Below are 11,217 nucleotides of genomic sequence, written 5' to 3'. Positions count from 1 at the left end.
ATGAAGAAATGGAAAATCTGAATAGGCTGATCACTAGTAAAGATATTGACAGAGAAGGCAATGGCACCCTACTCTAGTACTCTTGCCTGGACAATCCCATGGACAGAGGAGCCTGGTGGGCTGCAGTCCATGAGGTCGTGAAGAGTCGGACACGACTGGACAACTTCACTTTCATTTTTCACTTTCATGCATTGGAGAAGGAAATGGCAACCCACTCCAGTGTTCTTGCCTGCAGAATCCCAGAGATGGGGAAGCCTGGTGGGCTGCTGTCTATGGGGTCGCACAGAGTCAGACACGACTGAAGCGACTTAGCAGCAGCAGCAGCAGTAAAGATATTGAAACAGTAATCAAAAGCCTTTCAAAAAACAATAGTACAGGATGAAATGGCTTCACTGGTGAATTCTACCAAACTTTCAGAGAAGATGTAATAATTATCTCTCTCAGACTCTTCCCAAACATTGAAGACTAGAGAATGTTCCTCTACAAGGCCAACACTACCCTGATACTAAAACCAGGAAAAAACAACAACAAAAAAAGATAGTTATAGACTAATATCTCTGCCAAACATGCAAAAACCTTCAGCAAAATGTTAGGAAAGCAAACATATCAACATACTAAAAGAATCATGCTAAAAGGTCAGGCTTTCCTGTTCTTCACTATCTTCCAGAGTTTGCTCAAACTCGTGTCCATTGAGTAGGTGATGCTATCTAACCATCTCATCCTCTTTCACCCCCTCCTCATTTTGCCTTCAATCTTTCCCAGCATCAGGGTCTTTTCCAGTGAGTTAGTTCTTTACATCATGAAGCCAAAGTATTGGAGCTTCAGCTCCAGCATCAAACCTTCAGGGTTGATTCTCTTTAGAACTGACTGGTTTGATCTTGTGTCCAAGGGACTCTCAAGAGTCTTCTCCAGCATCACAATTTGAAAGCATCAATTGTTTGGTGATCAACCTTCTTTACAGTCCAGCTCTCACATCCATACATTACTACTGGAAAAATTATAGCTTTGACTATGCAGACCTTTGTTGGCAAAGTGACTTCTTTACTTTATTATTACTCTGTCTATGTTTGTCATAGCTTTTCTTCCAAGGAGCAAGCTTCTTTTAATTTCATGGCTGCAGTCACCATCCACAGTAATTTTGAAGCCCAAGAAAATAAACTCTGTCACTGTTTATACGTTTTCCCCTTCTATTTACCACGAAGTGACGAGGCTAGATGCCATTATCTTAGTTTTTTGAATGTTGAGTTTTAAGCTAGCTTTTTAACTCTCCTCTTTCACCCTCATCAAGAGGCTCTTTATTTCCTCTTTGCTTTCTGCCGTTAGAGTGGTATCATCTGCATATCTGAAGTTGTTGACATTTCTCCCAGCAATCTTGATTCCAGCTTGTGATTCATCTAGCCCATCATTTTGTATGATGCATGTAAGTCAAATAAACAGGATGATGATATACAGGTTTGTTGAAATCCTTTCCCAACTTTGAACCAGTCCATTGTTCCATGTAAGGTTCTAACTGTCACTTCTTGACCCCCATATAGGTTTCTCAGGAGATGGGTAAGATGGTCTGGTATTCTCATTTCTTTAAGAATTTTCACAATTTGTTTTGATCCACACAATCAAAAGTTTTAACATAATCAATGAAGCAGAAATATATGTTTTTCTGGAATTCCCTTGCTTTTGTTATGATCCATCCTCAATAAGAAAGAATCCCAAAGCCAGGGAGAGAAATAAAAATTTTTTTACATAGTTTATAATTCTTTGAAGAAAAAACAAAATAATGACCTGTATGAGATTATTTTTTAAGAGTTTATATACTTCATTGAAATACACATTGGATTTTCTTTTCTGGGTATCTGTGAACTTTAATTCTACACATCTACTAAAGTCAGGCCTTCAGGGCTCACTTGTCACCAGGATCTGAATGAAACTTATCTTGGGCACCATACATCCCAGCTTTCGTGACTTTTATAAAGTGCTATGTCAGACATTTACACACAACTCCTTCATAGTTACAGCCTAAAGCTTTTTATGGTCAAGAGCAACCATAGCATGTTTGAAGGTCGTATTAAATCAAAAGGAAGTCTGTAATTGTTCTTAGTATATACTGATTGCATACTGTGGTCTAATCATTCCCAACTACAATAAACTCTGGATGATATGATTATATACTTCTGGTGTGGTTCTTTCAACCTTTGTATTGTTGCTCTTCAGATGCTTGCTTGGTGAGGAAGCATAGCAGAAACTAGATTAATAGCTGCACTGCTTGGGTCCAACCGTGTATTCACTGTTCTCAGATACCGAGGACTAATGATAAAAGATCATAACCTAGAAAATATATGGCCACACAAAAAACTACAAATGGATTTTTTACAGCAGCTTTAATGTACTTGCCAAATTTGGAAGCATCTGAGATGTCTTTCAATATGGATAAACTGGTTCTTCCAAACACTAGATTGCTAAGTCACTTCAGTCGTGTCCAACTCTGTGCAACCCCATAGATGGCAGCCCACCAGGCTCCCCCATCTCTGGGATTCTCCAGGCAAGAACACTGGAGTGGGCTGCCATTTAAAAGAAGTAAGCTATTGAGACATGAAATGACATTAAGGAACCTATTAATAAATGTATGCATGCATATGTGCTAAGTTCTTTCAGTTGTATCTGACTCTGTGCAACCCTATGGACTGTAGGCTCCTCTGTCCATGGGATTCACAGGCAAGAATAATGGACTGGATTGCCATGCCCTCCTCTAGAGGGTCTTCCCAACCCAGGGATGGACCCTGCTTCTGTTATGTCTCCTGCATTAGCAGGCAAGTTCTTTACCACTAGCACCACCTGGGAAGCCCCAACAAATGTATATGATCAGATTTAAAAAAAGTCAGTCTGAAAAGGCTGCATACTATATGATTCTAACTATATGTCATTCTGGAAAAGATCAAACTATGGAGACAGTAAGAGCAGTGGTTGCCAGAGGTTAAAGGAAGGAAGTGGTGGAAGGCATAGCACAAGATATCAGGACAATGAGATATTCTGTATGATAGCATCATGGTGGATATGTGTCATTATACACTTAGCAAACCTGTAGAATGCCCAGCACCAAGGATGACTGTAACGTAAACTCTGGGTGTTGAAGTTGGGTGATGATAATGTATCAGTATAGGTTCGTCCATTGCAACAAATGTCCTACCTGGCGAGAATATTGATAGTGGGGATGGCTGAGCATGCCTGGGGGCAGAGGGTAGATTGAAACTCTGTACTTTCTGCTCAATTTTGCTGAGAACCTAAAATTGCTATTAAAAATCATCTTTAAAAAATCATACCCTGAATCTTCACAGTAAGTTTAGCTTCCTTCACGACCAGACTTTTACTAGTGACTGATGTAAATCATGTCCTTCCTCATGTTTCATCTGCATAGTGCCAGGGAGGGAGCAGACCTCCGAGGATTTTTCCCTTCTTATGCTTCCCAGCTTCCTGATAAGCAAACAACGGCCCACTTATATTAAAGGAGTTACATTCATTCTCTTTTACTAGCTAGCTCACCATTATTCCTTAAATTCATCTTTTTTAATTCGTCTAATGATCAAAGCATTAAAAAAAATTAGAAATTGGGGATTTCAAAAGTTGATCCTGCTACCAAATGCTGGCTTTGATAATGCCTCAGTGGTTGCAATGCCACATGATCACCATTAGAGGGCACCATTCTCACAGTTGCAGGGATACAGTCCCACCTGCTGAAAATGAACTGGTGCCCAGCGTGGCTGGATTACTAAACATTACAGCTGTCACACAATGATGGAGTAAAGTGTCTAATGCAGCTCTGAAACAGAAATCCAGAAACATTGCTAAATGTAGTATAAACTATAAATATGAAGTTGTCTTTCATTTTTTGTTTATATGCTGTTAAAGTGTTGCCCTCAATATGCCAGCAAACTTGGAAAACTCAGCAGTGGCCACAAGACTGGAAAAGGTCAGTTTTCATTCCAATCCCAAAGAAAGGCAATGCCAAAGAATGTTCAAAGTACTGCACAATTACACTCATCTCACACACTAGTAAAAGTAATGCTCAAAATTCTCCAAGCCAGGCTTCAACAGTATATGAACCATAAACTTCCAGATGTTCAAGCTGGATTTAGAAAAGGCAGAGATCTAATTGCCAACATCAGCTGGAACAACGAAAAAGCAAGACAGTTCCAAACTAAGGTCATTTCATTCGGTCCCATCACTTCATGGCAAATAGGGAAACAATGGAAACAGTGACAGATGTTTTTCTGTTTCTCTTGGGCTCGAAAATCACTGCAGATGGTGACTGCAGCCATGAAATTAAAAGATGCTTGCTCCTTGGAAGAAAAGCTATGACCAACCTAGACAGCATATTAAAAAGCAGAGACATTACTTAGCCAACAAAGTCTGCCTAGTCAAGGCTATGGTTTTTCCAGGGGTCATGTATGGATGTGAGAGTTGGACTATAAAGAAAGCTGAATGCCATAGAATTGATGCTTTTGCACTGTGGTGTTGGAGAAGACTCTTGAGAGTCCCTTAGATTTCAAGGAGACCAAACCAGTCCATTCTAAAGGAAATCAGTCCTGAATATTCATTGGAAGGACTGATGCTGAAACTCTTAATACTTAGGCCACCTAACGTGAAGAACGGACTCACTGGAAAAGACCCTGATGAAAGATTCAAGGGGAAGGAAACAGAGGATGAGATGGTTGAATGGCATCACTGACTGGATGGACATGAGTTTGAGCAAGCTGTGGGAGCTGGTTGGTGAAGGACAGGGAGGCCTGGTGTGCTGCAGTCCATGGGGTCACAAAGTTGGACACAACTGAGCAACTGAACTGACTAATATTTAGTATGTGTGTGCATGCTAAGTCGCTTCAGTTGTGTCAGACTCTTTATGACCCCATGGACTGCAGTCGGCCAGGCTCCTCTGCTCATGGGATTCTCCAGGCAAGAAAACTGGAATGGACTGCCACACTCTCCTCCAGGGGATCTTCCTGACCCAAGGATCCAACCAACGTCTCTTATTGGCAGGCATGTTCTTTTACCACTAACACCACCTGGAATATGTATAACTATATATTTCATTTTCATTTATATTATATATAAACACATATTATATATAATTGATATGAAAGTGAAGTCACTCAGTCGTGTCTGACTCTTTGCAACCCCATGGACTATAGCCTATCAGTTTCCTCTGTTCATGGGATTTTCCAGGCAAGAAGTGCTGGAGTGTATTGCCATTTCCTTCTCCAGGGTATCTTCCTGACCCAGGAATCAAACCCAGGTCTCCCACATTGCAGGCAGACGTTTTACCATCTGAGCCACCAGGGAAGCCTAATACATCTTTTATTTATATATTATATATATAAAACAAAAAAGTTACCATTTTACTCATCTGAAGTGTACAATTCAGTGGCATTAAGTACATTACCACTATTTCCAAATTTTTTTATAATCCAAAACAGAAACTCTGTAGTATAATATTACTAGTTAAGTGCATTCAAGTAACTACAAAGTGCTAAACAGATATGGTCTCATTGAAACATCAAAGAAACCTCATGAAATAGCTATTTTTATTTTCTTGATTAGGAAATTGAGGATAAGGGGGATTTAACTAATTCCTCTAAATCTAACAAGTCATAAAATCATAATTAAAACGTTGGTACATCTACACAACACTAAACAAGAGAGATTTTGAGATCAATGGACTGATATACTAGTTTGATCATTAATTTATATTGTGTTTTCTTGTAATAGTTAAATTTTATCTTTATACAGTAAGATACCAAAACGTAAAAGCTCTGATCTTACAAACTCTGGTTTTAATGAAATGATTAAGTTTCTTAGCTTTTAAAACAGTTCTATTTAAAGATTCTTTTAATAATAGCTCTAGGGAGTAATTGAGGGTTGCACAAGATCAATTCTCAAGAAGAGAAAGAATAGAGAAATAGTCCTGATGTGTCAAATGCTGCTAATTAAGGCTTTCACAAAAGAAAAACAACGTGTTTTTTGGAAATAGAATATATGTTGAAAAGGTTACATTTGACATAAAAAACTGTTTAATTTAACTGGAACTCACATTGTCATGTTTCTGAATACTTTATCTTCTAAAACCCTCAATTCCTCTGTAGACTCTTAGAACAGTATCTTGTTGCTTCTCAACTCAGAACTTTCAATGGATTTCAGTTTTAATCGTTGATAGACTTTAGTGGATCCTCCTTCAGTTCAGTTCATTCCAGTCGCTCGTCAGGTCCGACTCTTTGTGACCCCATGGACTGCAGCACTCCAGGCTTCCCTGTCCATCACCAACTCCCAAGCATCTCATCCTCTGGCATCCCCTTCTCCTCTCGCCTTCAGTCTTTCCCAGCATCAGGGTCTTTTCCAAGGAGTCAGGTTTCGCATGAGGTGGCCAAAGTATTGGAGTTTCGGCTTCAGCATCAGTCCTTCCAGTGAACACCCAGGACTGATCTCCTTTAGGATGGACTGGCTTGGTCTCCTTGCATTCCAAGGGACTCTCAAGAGTCTTCTGCAACATCACAGTTCAAAAGCATCAATTCTATGGCACTGAGCTTTCTTTATAGTCCGACTCTCACATCCATACACGACTACTGGAAAAACCATAGCCTTGACTAGACGGACCTTTGTTGGCCAAGTAATATCTCTGCTTTTTAATATGCAGTCTAGGTTGGTCATAGCTTTCTTCCAAGGCAGTCACCATCTACAGTGACCTTAGAGACCAAGAAAATGATGGGACTGGATGCCATGATCTTCGGTTTTTGAATGTTGAGTTTTAAGCCAACTTTTTCACACTCCTCTTTCCCTTTCATGAATAGGCTCTTTAGTTCTTCTTCGCTTTCTGAAATAAGGGTGGTGTCATCCACATATCTGAGGTTATTGATATTTCTTCCAGCAATCTTGATTTCAGCTTGTGCTTCATCCAACTCAGCATTCCTTATGACATACTTTGCATATAAATTAAATAAGCAAGGTGACAATATACAGCCTTGAAGTGCTCCTTTCCCAATTTGGAACCAGTCCATTGTTTCATGGTGGCTCAGACTTCCCTGGTGGGTCAGGACTTCCCTGGTGGGTCAGGACTTCCCTCATGGCCCAGATGGTTAAGTGTCTGCCTATAATGTGGGAGACTCGGGTTCAATCCCTGGGTTAGGAAGATCTCCTGGAGAAGGAAATGGTAACCCACTCCAGTATTCTTGCCTGGAAAATGCCATGGATGGAGAAGCCTGGTAGGTTATAGTCCATGCGGTCACAAAAAGTCGGACACGTCTGAGCGACTTCACTTTCACTTCCTAGCCCGCCATCTAGTGGCTAACATCTGAACAACAGGACACCTGAGAGCACCGTTGTCCTGTTGTAACTGTTGCTTCTTGACCTGCATACAGATTTCTCAGAAGGCAGGTAATGTGGTCTGATATTCCCATCTCTTTAAGAATTTTCCACAGTCTGTTGTGATCCACACAGTCAGAGGCTTTATTGTAGTCAATGAAGCAGAAATAGATGATTCTCCTTAGAATGACATTGATTTTCTTCCAACTCGCATTTCCAGTCTTCTTTGTCCTCATCTCTTCCTGTGTCTTTTCTCCTTGCAGCATTTACTCTTTCTAGATAATGTTTTACTCACTAAGTATTAGAGACCCAGGTGCACTTTCTTAAATCTTTTGCTTGTTTACTTGCCTGCTGTCTTGCTGATCTGTATCTCTCTGTGCACACTGTTCCTTGAACCCAGGGTAGGCAAAGCACGAGTGGGAAAACTAGAAGAAAACTTGAAGAGCCGTAGGAACTGCAAACATTTTTTCTCTCCGGACTGGCACAGCAGCTGTAGCAGCAGCAGACACGCTGTATAACAAACTGAGATTTAACATTCATTGAAACATATTTCTCGAATGCAAACTACAAGTAATTGAGACAGAGAAAGAGGGAGAAAGAGACAGCAAGAGGACCACACAGGCTTCCCAACCCCCGGCCTCCACACCCTCCCGCCTCCATTCTGGGTATCCACTCGGCCCCCAGTCGTCCCGACGACACCCCTCGCCCACCAACACACTCACACACACACTCTCACACACTTACCCTTTGGCCTAGGGGCTGGGTCTCGCCTTAGGTAGCCAAGCCAAAGAGGACCTTTGAGACCTCATCTGCGAAGAAGTCTTGGGGACCCCATGGGTGACTGCCAGCCCCAGGGCACCACGTCCAGTCCAGCTGGGGCCCTGCCCAAGGCTGACGCTCCTTCCCCTTGGGGAAGCTGTTTCTTGCGCACAGCCACTCTCTGCGGTGTGTCACGGTCTGTGCCAGAGTGTCTGTCTCGGATAGGATGCCATCCTCTCTCCCGTGTCTGTCTGCCGCTTTCTGTCTGTCAGTCGCTCTGTGTCTCCTCTCTGTCTCTGCCTCCGTGTGTATGTGTGTGTGTGTGCGTGCGCACATGGGCGCGTGCCTGTCTGTCTGTTTGCATCTCCTTCTCGCCCTCTTCGAGTCTGTCTCTGAACCTGGGGCCCCGAGTGCCCATCCTGCCCTGTGCCCAAACCCACCCGGACTCACCAGCGCGGTCGACTCGAGCACGTCAGCCCAGCCCCTTCACCCTATCTAGGTGCCCCTTGCCCCCACGCCGCCCGCCAAGCACAGGACTTTCCTTAGACAAGCGAGAGTCAGGCACACGGAGAGACACACAGACATTCGCACGCACCCACGCCAAGTGAGACAGCCGGCAGGCGCTAGTTTGTCAGCCAGAGCCAGAGCCATAGCACCTGTGAGAGGCCGGGGCCAGTGGAAGGGATGGAAGGCCAGGGGTCAGGAGAGACAGAGACGGAAAGAGACAAAGGTTCAGAGACAGCTTCGAAGAAGGCGAGAGGGAGATGCAGGCAGACAGACAGACACGAACGCGCACACGCACATGCACACACACGCGCACACACACACACACACACACACACACACAGGGAGGCAGAGCCAGAGAGAGGGAGACACAGAGCGACTGACAGCGAGACGGAAAGCGGGAGACGGACAGGGGACAGGGGATGGCATCCCATCCGAGACGGACACTCTGGCACAGACCGTCACACACCGCAGAGAGCGGCCCATGCGCAGGGGAGGGGGCGTCAGCCTTGGGCCAGGCGAGCCCCGGCTGGACGCGCTGCCCTGGGGCTGGCAATCACCCGGGGGGACCCCAAGACTTCCTCGCAGCCGAGGTCTCAAAGGTCCCCTTCGGCTTGGCTCCCTCAGGCGAGACCCAGCCCCCGCCCCCAGGCCAGAGGGTGAGTGTGTCAGAGTGTGTGTGTGAGTGTATTGGTGGGTGAAAGTGTGGTCGGGACGACTGGGGCCAGGTGGATACCCAGAATGGAGGCGGGAGGGTGTGGAAGCCGGGGGTTGGGAAGTCTGTGTGGCCCTCTTGTGTGTGTGTGTGTGTGTGTGTGCGCGCGCGCGTGACAGAGAGAGAGAGAGAGAGCGTGCGAGGATGGGGCTGGGGTTAGGGATGGGGCTGGGGGTGGGGCTGCTCCCGAGGTTGCCTGAGGCTGCCAAGGAAGCCCCAGACCGAGACCTCACGGTTATCTGGTTTCCCGGAGGAATGCGGAGGGGCTCGCAGGCCGCGTGCACGTAACCCAGGCCTGCAGCGGGAGTCGGCGCCCCGGCCACCAACCCGGGGAGGGGTTGGGGCTGCGGGGACCCAAGAATTGGGACGCCACTGCCTGCGAGGGCCAGCTGGTTGGCCGGCCGGCTGGAAGGCAGGCGATGGCTCAGAGCGCTGTGGGGTGTGAAGGGCCAGGGGCAGGTGGGGCTTGCACCGCCAGCCAGGCCAGGGGGCCTGGGGCTAAAGGAGAGGGGAGGAAAAAGCCTACAGCACGCGGTATTCCCAGGCAGTCTCGCATCCAAGTACTAACCAGGCCCGACCCTGCTTAGCTTCCGAGATCAGAGGAGATCGGGCGCGTTCAGGGTGGTATGGCCGTAGATGGTGGTCACTGCTGCCAGGCATGGCAAGAGCCGTGCGCTGAGCCTTCCTTTCGCTCTGACCTGCCTGCCTGCCTGTCAGGCCAGCCTGCGGCACCTCTCCACAGGCTGCGCGCTGTACTTGAGCCGCAGCCCCACCCCCGCGCACCGCCACCCCCGGCCAACACTGGCTTCATCCTGTCTGGGGGCCTGGAGGGCTTCTGGGACCCTGAGTGGCCGCCTGGCGTGAGTGTGGGGTCTGGGGATTGGGGTGAGGGGCACGGAGGTCTTTGCGCTCTCCAGCCCTGGGCCTCTCCAGGCCTGCCCCCGCTCGGCGGCACCCCCTGCCCATCCGGTTCGCTGCTCAGGGCTACGTGTCTCCGGGGGTGTTTGGCTTCAGGGCGCCGCTGGCCGCTGCCAGCTGCCCGCGGTCCTCTGAGCCTCCTGCGGGCCTAGGCGCAGCCCAGCCGGGGCCCTGAGCGCTCATCCTGCCCGGCACCTTCCCGGTGCCGAAATGCAAGGAGAGCCACCAGCGCGGTCGACCCAAGCGCGTCAGCCCCGCCCCTTCACCCTATCTAGGCGCCCCTTGCCCCCACGCCGCCCGCCAAGCACAGGACCTTCCTTAGAGAGCAGACGAGCGACAGGCAGGCACATGGACAGACACACAGACACTGGCACGCACCACACCAAATGAGACAGCCGGCCAGCGCTAGCTTGTCAGCCAGAGCCAGAGCCATAGCACCTGTGAGAGGCCGGGGCCAGAGGAAGGGACTGGAGGCCAGGGGTCAGGAGAGACAGAGACGGAAAGAGACGAAGGTTCAGAGACAGCTTCGAAGAAGGCGAGAGGGAGATGCAGGCAGGCAGACAGACACGCGGGCGCGCGCGCACGCACACACACACACACACACACACACACACACACACACAGGGAGGCAGAGCCAGAGAGAGGGAGACACAGAGCGACTGACAGAGAGACGGAAAATGGGAGACTGACACGGGAGAGAGGATGGCATCCGATCCGAGACAGACACGCTGGCACAGACCGTCACACACCGCAGAGAGCGGCTGTGCGCAAGCAGCAGCTTCCCCAAGGGAGGGGGCGTGAGCCTTGGGCCGGGCGAGCCCCGGCTGGACGCGGTGCCCTGGGGCTGGCAATCACCCGTGGGGACCCCAAGACTTCCTCGCAGCTGAGGTCTCAAAGGTCCCCTTCGGCTTGGCTCCCTCAGGCGAGACCCAGCCCCCGCCCCCAGGCCAGAGGGTGACTGTGAGAGTGTGTGTGTG

At 47.5% G+C, this 11,217-nt stretch overlaps 1 pseudogene; it reads right to left on the bottom strand.

The window, feature by feature from the left end:
* Positions 1–9,841: 9,841 nt before the first annotated feature.
* LOC138430615 (5S ribosomal RNA) lies at positions 9,842–9,960 on the bottom strand (annotated as a pseudogene).
* Positions 9,961–11,217: the final 1,257 nt, after the last annotated feature.

Source organism: Ovis canadensis, chromosome 25, assembly GCF_042477335.2.
Source record: "Ovis canadensis isolate MfBH-ARS-UI-01 breed Bighorn chromosome 25, ARS-UI_OviCan_v2, whole genome shotgun sequence".
NCBI classification, from domain to species: domain Eukaryota; kingdom Metazoa; phylum Chordata; class Mammalia; order Artiodactyla; family Bovidae; genus Ovis; species Ovis canadensis.
Note: the sequence above shows the minus strand (reverse complement) of the source record. Positions and strands in the feature narration are given on the sequence as shown.